Source organism: Pleurodeles waltl, chromosome 4_2 (genome assembly GCF_031143425.1).
Source record: "Pleurodeles waltl isolate 20211129_DDA chromosome 4_2, aPleWal1.hap1.20221129, whole genome shotgun sequence".
In the NCBI taxonomy this organism is placed as follows: domain Eukaryota; kingdom Metazoa; phylum Chordata; class Amphibia; order Caudata; family Salamandridae; genus Pleurodeles; species Pleurodeles waltl.
In genome coordinates this window covers 143913923-143924442 of record NC_090443.1, presented here as the reverse complement: position 1 = coordinate 143924442, position 10520 = coordinate 143913923, and positions in this window count along the sequence as shown.

Sequence of the window (10520 nt, the reverse complement as noted above, 5' to 3'; positions counted from 1 at the left end):
AGCCAAAGGACATGCTCCATTTTGTGTTCAGATTTGTGGAAGGGTTGAGACCCGAGATTAGCCAGATGATTAAAATGCATTTGATTTGTTGGCGATCGATGAGGTGTTGAAGTATGCAAAATACTGCAGTGATGAGATTGAGACGAAACAGAAAAAGTTGAAAGAAAAGGTGATGGTGATGCAGCTTAGAGCAGCTCAGACAGGTTTGCAAGGTTTGCAAGGTTTTCAACAACAGTTGCCGCAGCAGCGACAGCAGGGAAATGCTATGTTTCAGCCACAGATGAGAGGCAGAGGCCGAGGAGGTCTTGCGAATAATGGTCCTTATTTAAATACGGTTGTGATTCCAAATGGTACACAGGCAATGAAGAAGGTGAGGCCATGTCACACGTGCGGAATTGTCAGGCATTGGAAACGGGAGTGCCCAATGTTGGTGCAGGAAGGTGTAGGTCAGCAAAACAATGATGTCAATTCATTTCAGAATATGAGAGGACCGAAAATGAGAGGTCCAAATCCAAATTTTCTAAATAATGTGAATCAGATGCAGGGTTTACAACCCGTACAATCACAGCGGGTGCAAATGCTCCATGTACAGATGGCACAGTTGCAGCCAATGCAACAGCAGTTTCCTATGGTACCTAATCAGCAAATGCAAATACCCTTAGCACCAATGAATCAGCAACAAGTAATGATTCCTCAACAGGTCACAGGTCAAGGAATGAATCAAAATGACACAGTACACCAATTCCCATTACACAGTGAGAATGGAATAAACGATGTATGGGAGAGTGAAAGTTCAGATGAGGAGGGAAATTGTATGCTTGCAGCATCTTTGGAAGTTGACCAAAAGGGTCCGTATGTGGAAGGAAGAGTGATGGGTCACAGCGTTTCATTCCTGGTTGACACCGGAGCTACACGCTCTACAGTCAGAAGCATCGAAGTACCAAATTTGCCACTTTCTGGGAGAACAGTTCAAGTAGTGGGAGTTTCAAATAGGTATCTGACAAACCCAATCACAGATCCAGTGCAAGTCAGAATTGGTAACTATCAAGGGTCACATAAATTTGTGGTGTGTGACTCAAGCCCGATATCCCTGTTAGGGAGAGATTTATTGTGCAAATAGGGATGTTCGATTATGTGCTCAAATGATGGAATTAAAATACAGACAAACAGTGATGAGGAAGAAGAGGACAGTTTAGGAGGGGACGAAGTGGAAACTGTTGATGAAGAGTATCCCCTGATTACTCTTTACCCTATGGTCACTGAAGCAGATATTCCTGCCGAGTTACAGGAAACAGTTGAAAGAGAAGTGTGGGATATGACAGGGAAAGAAGTAGGCTTGGTTAAAGGAGTAGAACCAGTGAAAGTGACTGCAAAATCCAATGTTAATTTTCCCCAGACACCACAATACCACATGTCGCAAGACACCCTCATGAAAGTCGCCCAACTCATTGATGAGTTTGTGAAACAGGGAGTACTGAAAGAAGTGCTAAGTAGTCCATGTAATTCACCAATCATGGGATTAATAAAACCGAGTGGAAAGGTCCGGATTGTTCAGGATTTGAGGAAAATAAATGATAATAGTCAAATGTTGTCCCGTAGTACCAAATCCAGCTGTGATAATGTTTCAATTTCCCTGTGATGCTGAGTGGTTCTCAGTCATCGACTTGTCACAAGAGTTCTTTTCTGTGCCTCTTCATGAGGACAGCCAATTTCTCTTTTGTTTCAAATTCCTGGACAGAGTCTACAGTTGGTGTCGAATTCCTCAAGGGTTTTCGGAGTCACCTTCAATTTTCAATCAGATTCTAAAGAAAGATTTGGAATCATTAGATTTACCTTTTGAATCAACCCTGGTACAGTATAATGACGATTTACTGATCGCATCCAAGACAGAAAATGACTGTACGGTTGACACTATTGCCCTGTTGAACCATTTGGGAAGGAATGGACACAAAGTGTCCCCTTTGAAATTACAATTCTGCCAGAAGAAAGTGAAATATTTGGGTCACCAGATAGAAAAAGGGTCGAGAAGAATCATGAAAGAAAGAATAACAAGTGTACTTCAAATGAGTCCACCCAAAACGAGGAGGGACGTGAGAAAGTTTTTGGGAATGGTGAGCTATTGTCGCCAATGGATTCCCAATTTCTCAGCTCTAGCCAAACCTTTACTGAAACTGACCCAGAAAGATGCGCTGGATGAAACAGTACTGAAGAGAGATGAAATGGATGCTTTTATTGAATTAAAGGAATGCATGTGCAGAGCTCCAGCTTTAGGTATGCCTGATTACACAAAGCCTTTTACATTGTTTTGTCATGAACGTGATGCATGTTCCTTGTCTGTCTTGACCCAAGCCCATGGTGGCATAAACAGACCAGTAGCATATTTTTTAGCTACTTTTGATCCAGTCGCTGCAGCCCTACCAGGATGTTTGCGTGCTGTAGCAGCAGTTGGTATGAGCCTAAATCAGAGCGAAGGAATAGTGATGGGACATCCTTTAACAGTCATGGTCCCTCACTCAGTCGAAATCCTTTTGACACGTTCCCGAACACAGCACATGACCGGTGCTAGGCTTACAAGGTACGAGACAATAATTTTGGGTTCACCCAATGTGCAGCTGAAAAGGTGCACTACGTTGAATCCAGCAACCTTGTTCCCCAGTGAAAATGTCGAAATTGAGAACGCTGAAGACATCGAGCACGACTGTCTTCAGGTGACTGAATTTTGTACAAAACCAAGACCTGATATCAAAGACACCCGATTGGAAGAAAACAATCAAGTTATTTTTGTTGATGGTTCATGTTTAAGAGATGCACTAGGAATATTGAAGGCAGGATATGCTGTATGTACCATAACAGGTATTCTGGAAGCATCTTGGCTTCAGGGAGTTTACTCTGCACAGGTAGCGGAACTAGTAACCCTTACTAGAGCTTGCCAACTTTCCGCATTAATGAAAGTCACCATTTACACTGACAGTCAGTACGGATATGGAATAGTGCATGATTTTGGACAATTGTGGTCACAGAGAGGCTTCATGACCTCTTCAGGATCACCAGTGAAGAATGGTGAAAGAATAAGAGAATTGTTACATGCCATCCAGTTATCAGGGGAAGTAGCAGTGGTAAAATGCAGTGCACTCGAAATCACAGGACTTCGTTTCTTTGGGAAATGGATATGCAGATCAAGTCGCAAGAATTTTCGACTTGAACTGTATATTGCTCAGGGACGAATGGAACCTAATAAATGAGCCAGAACTTGAGCCAAGTGAAGCCTTTGCTCTGAAGGTTGTAGATACAATTGAAGAATTGAAATTCCTACAAAATAATGTCAGTAAGGATGAGAAACTCTCATGGAGCAAATTACAATGCATAAAGAAACCAGATGATTTGTGGGTTTCAAGTGAAGGGAAATTGGTTCTACCAGACAGTCTTTTAACGCAGTTAGCCAGACTGTATCATGGACAAGCCCATCTTGGAAGGGATGCCATGATTAGGCTATTCAAAATTGATTGGTTCAATCCTAAATTCCGTCAAGTTGCTGAAGCAGTTTGCCATTGTTGCGTCATTTGCCAACAAATGAACCCAGGGAAGGGGACAGTAGTAAATTTGAGCCACATTGGAAGAGCAGGTGGGCCATTCAGCAGGATGCAAATGGATTTCATTGAGATGCCTATGCATGCAGGCTTGAAGTATGTGTTGGTGATTGTGTGCATTTTTAGTCACTGGATTGAAGCATACCCTACACGCAGAAATGACAGTCTCACAGTTGCAAAACTACTCTTGAGAGAAGTAATACCACGTTTCGGATTCCCGATCTCTTTAGAATCAGATAGGGGAAGTCACTTCAATAACGAAGTAATAAAATTATTGTGCGCAGCGCTGAACATCGAACAAAAATTGCATTGTAGCTACCGCCCTGAAGCATCAGGACTAGTGGAGCAAATGAATGGCACATTGAAGTCAAGGATGGCGAAAATATGTGCATCAACAAACTTGAAATGGCCTGACGCATTGCCCTTGGTGCTAATGTTAATGAGAAACACACCTGATAGAAAAACTGGACTGTCACCGCATGAGATCCTCATGGGCAGAGCCATGAGACTCCCAGCAGTCCCTGCAAATGCACTTGTGAATATTACCGATGATATGGTATTGGACTACTGCAAAGGTCTAGCTGATGTGGTCCGCTCTTTTTCTCACCCGGTGGAAGCAACCACCTTGCCACCGATCCAAGGTCCAGGACACGCCCTGAAGGCAGGTGACTGGGTCGTGGTAAAGAAACATGTGAGGAAGTCGTGTCTAGAACCCCGTTGGAAAGGACCTTTCCAAGTGTTTCTAACAACTACCACCGCTGTGAAGTGTGCGGGAGTTCCCAACTGGATTCACGCCAGATCCAAGAAAAGGGTGACGTGCCCCACAGTAGAAGAAGTTGAAGCGCTGAAATCACCAGTGAGTACCAGGCACCGAGACAGGACAAAGAGAACCTGGAGGCGAACAAGCAGAAATAGAGGAAGGGGAAATATTTTCTGAGGAAGAAACAGCTGGTCCATTTGAGGAGGACCGGGGAGAAGCCTCAGGAAGTGACGAAGATCCCAAAGGTGACAAAGAGCCTGCGACAGGTGAAGGAGCAGGAGAGCCTGATGAGAGGAGGGCTTTCCCAGAAGCAGACAATACAGGAAAAGAAAAAGAAAACCTGATTGACCTCCTAGGGGGAGAAGACAAGACAGGGCAGAGTGAAATTGTTCAAACTCTTCCAGAACCGGTTGCAGGTCCAGCAGGTGAAAACAGTGCGAAACGGAGTCAAAGCATATCGCCAGTGAAATTAAGGACTAAAGAAATATTAAACGAAAGTGAAGGGCCAAAGTTGAAGGAGAAAAGAAAAGAAGTGTCTGTCACAATAACATCACCAAGTGAAGAAAAAGACACAGCCAAAGAACAAGACGTCAGCAAGAGAGAATCAAAAGGTGATGCAAAATTGAAGAGGAAAAGAATACCGAGCAGAAGATATTCTGGTCCGGAGTGGGCATACATAGCCACTTACGATTGGTCAGATGAATTCCTATCTCTCAGTCTTGAGAACGAAGAAGTAGAACAACACTTTGGTACTTGAGAAATGAAAATTTAATGAACATTATCGAATAAGACATTGATAACCTGATTGACTTTGAAACCGATTTTAAGACAAAGCTGCTAACCGATAAGAGACTAAGCTGCTAAAAGAAAACAGTGTGAACATTAACTCGTTCAGCTTTATATATATATCTGCAAACCGGATTTGATAAAGTGTCTTCAACTTTCTGATTCTATATAGATCATGACAGGCTACACTACAAAAGGACACAAAATGAAACGTTGTAAATACATGTGTATAGGTCTAATAACTGCATGTGTACTAATAATTATAGCAATAGTTCTTGGAATGCATGGGAAGAATGAGAGAGACGCGAATGATGCTTCTACTTCTAAACCTACTACTGAACTAACTCCTCAGCGGAAACTCGAACAAGACGAGAAATATTTACACGACAAGAAAGAATTGTCTTCAAACGTTTTCTATCGCTTGCTGAATGAGTATGTTGAGACAATGGATGCGAAAGATTGTTATGTGTGTACACAAATACCCACCTCAGTAAAAGAAGGAGTGACATATCATAGCATGCCTCTTACGTATGGAATTTCATGTAGTTTATTAATGACCAGAGTTTATGGCCAGGAGTATATTCACTACTTTTATTCCAATTATGATGTTGTATTTGCATATATCCCCATAATAGAGCTCCTGAGTAAAACCGCAAGAGATTATTATATAAAGCTAGTTAGGGGTTTCTTTGAGCTATTGTCACCTTTTCACACAGCTTACGCTCACAGAGAAAACCTTACATGCTTGCTTTCACCGACAGAGAAAAGTTTTCTAGATCACACTGATGATAGGAGGAAAGAGGGGAAGGAGAAATTAGAAAGGGAATTACACAAGAGAACATCTGTAGATAACTGTGCTTTTGCCGCGATAAAGACACAAGGGAAAATAGCTTTAGATGCAATACACATAGGGAGGCTTTGTGTATATAGACCTAAATCATATTATGACACAATCTTTGTGGGAACGAGTGAATGTAAACATACGTTTTTGTTTCAAGCTAAGTGGACGTTCATACTGAATGGACAAGACCCAGTTATTCCAGGGGTATATTATATTTGTGGACTTAACGCCTATTATCGTCTTCCAAAGGGATGGTATGGGAGATGTTATTTGGGGATAGTATTTCCAAAGATTTATCAATTGGACGACTTAAAGAATCTTCCAAAGCTGTCTGAATCACATCATGTTCAGAAAAGGGAGACAGCTTCTGGTGTGGTAGGAGATATATTTGGAGCAATGATTCCTTCAGTAGGAGTCATATTGAATTCAATTAAAATACGAAAGTTGTCTACTATTGTGGATAACATGTTGACAAAATTCTCAGGAGCTATAATCCTGATGGATGCTGAACTTGCTGCAGAAAGAGCTATGACTCTTCAAAATCGGCTTTCTTTAGACATTCTTTTAGCAAAGGATGGCGGCGTTTGCAAAATGCTTGGTGCACGTCACTGTTGTTCTTATATTCCAGACAACAGTGGGCAAATTAGAAAAATGCTTACAAATTTAACTAACGAGAGTACAGATTTGAAAGAATTGAAAGAACCAGGAGTATCGGAAAAGGTTGGAAAAGGATTTGCTTCAGTGGGAAATTGGCTCAGCAACATTTGGAACGGACTATTACTGAAAATAGTAAAAGGTATATTAATAGCATTAATTTGCTTGCTAGGTCTTTGTGGAATATGGAAAGCTATTAAAATATTGAAATCTAGAAGCAAAAGGAGAAGAGAAGAGAAAGAACAAAATAAAATGGTAGAAATATACAGAGAAAAATCAAAGGGAACCAAAAGGAAGAGGGAATTGACTGAAGTGCCAAATTACTAAAACAGAATTTTAATGGAATAAAATTTGTGGTAAGATTTGATGTGATGACATAATTAGTCATCAGAGGAGGGATTGATGACGCAGAAAAAGAAGGACTAACAAATATTCTTATATTATGTAACCAAAATCGTATAAGGTAGTGTGATTTTAGCAAAGAAAGATAATGTACGTGGGAGATTGTGCCCACGGGGTAGTTCGCCATTATTATAAACGGGCTTAAATTATCATGAAGAATTGACAAATGTAGTAATCCGTCATAATTGCAAATGTATTCTATGATTTTCTTGTTGAAACTGTTATATGCTTAGCTTAAATTTAGCAGAGGCTTTGGCCTAGTTGCCTGGTCTCAAATTTAACTGTGTGGTTTTCACTTGCATTAAACAAAGACATATTATTTTATTTTAAGGCGGTATTTTTCCAGTAGAGATGACTAATACACTTATCTCAAGGTTTCGTGTTAGGATGGTTTCATCCCTTTTAAGCAAGGTCAGTTTCTGCAGGTGCAGACAATAAAAGTACTGACACAGAATTAATTGGCAAACTTTGTTGCAACTTGTGTTCCAAGGCTCCAAGGACAATGTATGCAAAAATGAGTACTAGGAGAAAGACACTATTCATTGGTCAAATTGAAGGCACCCTATGAACCCTCCAATGGAAGACCCTGAAGAATTTGGAATGTTTCTTACTTAAACCCACCGGACAAAGAGAAGTCACCCATTTTCTATGATGCCATTTTGAAGCCCGATTCAAGAAGCCATCTTAGACGATATCCTCGATGCCTTTTCTCTGTCGCAGAGAAAGAGACTTTAAAGAATTCTCACCGTAGAGACTTTAACTTTAAATTGCCTCGTCTTGCCCATGCAGTAACCTTTACCCCATTCTCCTTGCTGCCACAAGGAAACTTGCCCTTAACTTTGCCCCCTTTAAAATCTGCTCCATGCTGATCGAACCGATACCTGAAGGACGAAGACTTTTCTTGAATGCTGATTGTATTTGGTAAATATGAAAGGATAATTGTATTATGCATTGTGTTTTCCTTCCTAGGTACTAACTGCTGTTTTGATAGGGCCCAAGCTAGGAATTTTCTAAATTTGTGTTGACTAAATTAGTTTTGCATGAAGCCCCACATGCCAATGCTAATTAGAGATTAGTTGAGGTATTCACTTGATGCACCCTGCTAAATTGGAATCTTGTTATGCTGACCGATGTATGAAATTAGTCAAATTCAGTTGCTTATATTAGTGATTTGCATTGCTATAACCGAGTGTATTATAATCCAGATTTTGCGTAGATTGCGTTTCTTCCGCCGCTATGGACAGATAGTAATGTTCGTATACATATATCATTTGATTTTGAGACTATATATCATGCTAGCTTTGTTAATATAGGGAAATAAATTCACTAACTTTTAATAAACTGGTGTGGTTATTCATGTCTGAAAGGTCATGGTGTGTCAAAATACTGATTGTTATTGATTTCTAATGTGTCGCTCGATCTATCGATTAAGTATTGGGTATTGATTACAATGGTTATTGATTATTAATTTGAGTGATCCGACTATTCTAGGTTGAGGAGAGCCCAACTCGGTTAAAAGGTTCACCGACCTCCAGCGTGTCCAAGTACAAGTAATTTATAAAGACTGGACGCGCTATCACTAGCAGTACTACGATCAACTGTGTTAAAAACAATATTAGTGAACTGTACATTTTGGGAAAAATTTTAAGTTCCCTCCCAGCACCGTCATCCAGTGCAAAACAATGTCAGCACACAACCCAACCCAGCAAGTATCCCAATTCAGTATCACACGGTTCTAGGGTGCACTCTGGTTCACAATGTTAGCAGCAGTGTGTACACACAGATAATTCCAGCACTTTTAAATTGCTCCCTGGCCTAGGCCACACGGGTAAGGTCAGTTGTTATTGTACTCGCAGATCCTGAGGGCCCAAACCTCCCTCCACCCGTCAACCAATCCCTACTACTCTGCACCCCTCTGAGCTGGTGATGAAAGCAACCTTTCCCCGGATACTCAGACAATCGCGGACGTTGTCGCACTTATTCAGGGTCCTGTTGGAAAGGTGGGGGAAAGAATAGATAGCGCGCTGATCGACAAATGGAGGTTTGGCTACCACTCAGGAAGTTCACTCAAAGGTCTCCACTCTGTGCCTTTCAGAGCAGGCCCAGGTCTGCAAAGCATGAGGGGAGGGTCACTGGAGGACACACACTGGTCACGATAGTGCCCACTCAGGCACTCCATCAAACAAATAGTTACTGTAGCAAGGTGAAGTTATTATATGGTATGACGAGGTAGTCTTACCATGGAATACTAGCACAATACCCAGTAGGGACCTCGGGTTCACTGTCAGTAAACTCTAGCTCAGTCCTGGTAGTGTGGCAAAGAGCAGTCAGGCTACTTAGAGGAACATGTATAAGGCATTTCACTTTACTAACATGGACGATAAGTAAATGACACGACTCAGCAGAAATCCAACACCAATTTAGAAAAATAGATTCAATTTTAATTTTAATTTAGACACCAAAATGAACTTTGTAGCTTTTGTATAGGCGGAGTTGTGAATTGTTACGTTTTTTAGAGTGTTTAGAAAGTACAGTACTTTGTAGATTTAGAGATCTTCCATTGAAGTCAATGGGGAAAAATAGCAGTGTGCCTTCGGGCACTTGTAGGGTGAGTTCAGATGAACCGACGGGAACTTAACATTCTGTCGGGACCTAGACCAAGTTTCAACAGTCAGACTTTTGATACCTTGCCCAGGGAGCCCAGATGCAGAGGTGACCTGGCTGTCCTTGGTGCTGAACAATCTGAAGTGGCTGGTGCGTTTTGCTTTCCGTTGCAAAACTGGACCTGGAGGTGGGCTCACACTCTACCCTTCAGATGTAGAGGTCTTTGGGGGCCAGGACCAGGAATCGACGATGGATCTTCACCACCTAGTCCGGTGGCTCGGGGTGCAGAGGTGGCTCCTAGTTCTCAATCACAAAGCTTGTTGTGCCAAAGCTGCTTTGTTGCTCCAGTCAAAGTCACTTTCTTCAGGCTGGAAAACCACAGGAAGGTGTCATTGGCGATGTTGGTCTCTATGCAGGGGGGTGCCCTGGAGTCAGTGAAAGTCATGTGGCCGTCGGTTTCCGGGCAGGCGACAGACAAGCCTCAGTAGCTGCAAGGGTGGTCCACGGGCTTTCTGGCAGCTGGAGGTCATTTGGCATGGAGAAAAAGCTTGAAACTTGGCACTTCCATTCTTAAGATGCTGGGCACCGAGTTTCTTTAGACTCAGACACACAGAACCTGTTGGTTCACAGTTCTTCGATCTCAGCCCACCTTTACTCCTGCAGTTTAGAGGGAACTGGTGCCACCAGTCAGGGGAGTCTTCCTTGGAGTTTTCGTGTCCACTGAGGTCCCTCTTGCTGGGACCAATGAGCCTTCACCTCGGGCACATATCGGATCTGCGGTTCCAGTACTGGTCTCCTTAGGTCATTCTGTGTCTTCTTCTTTGTGCTGGGGCTGGAGTCCAGGTCCTGTTGTTGGTGTCTCTTTGTGCTTCTTTCTTGTTTACCA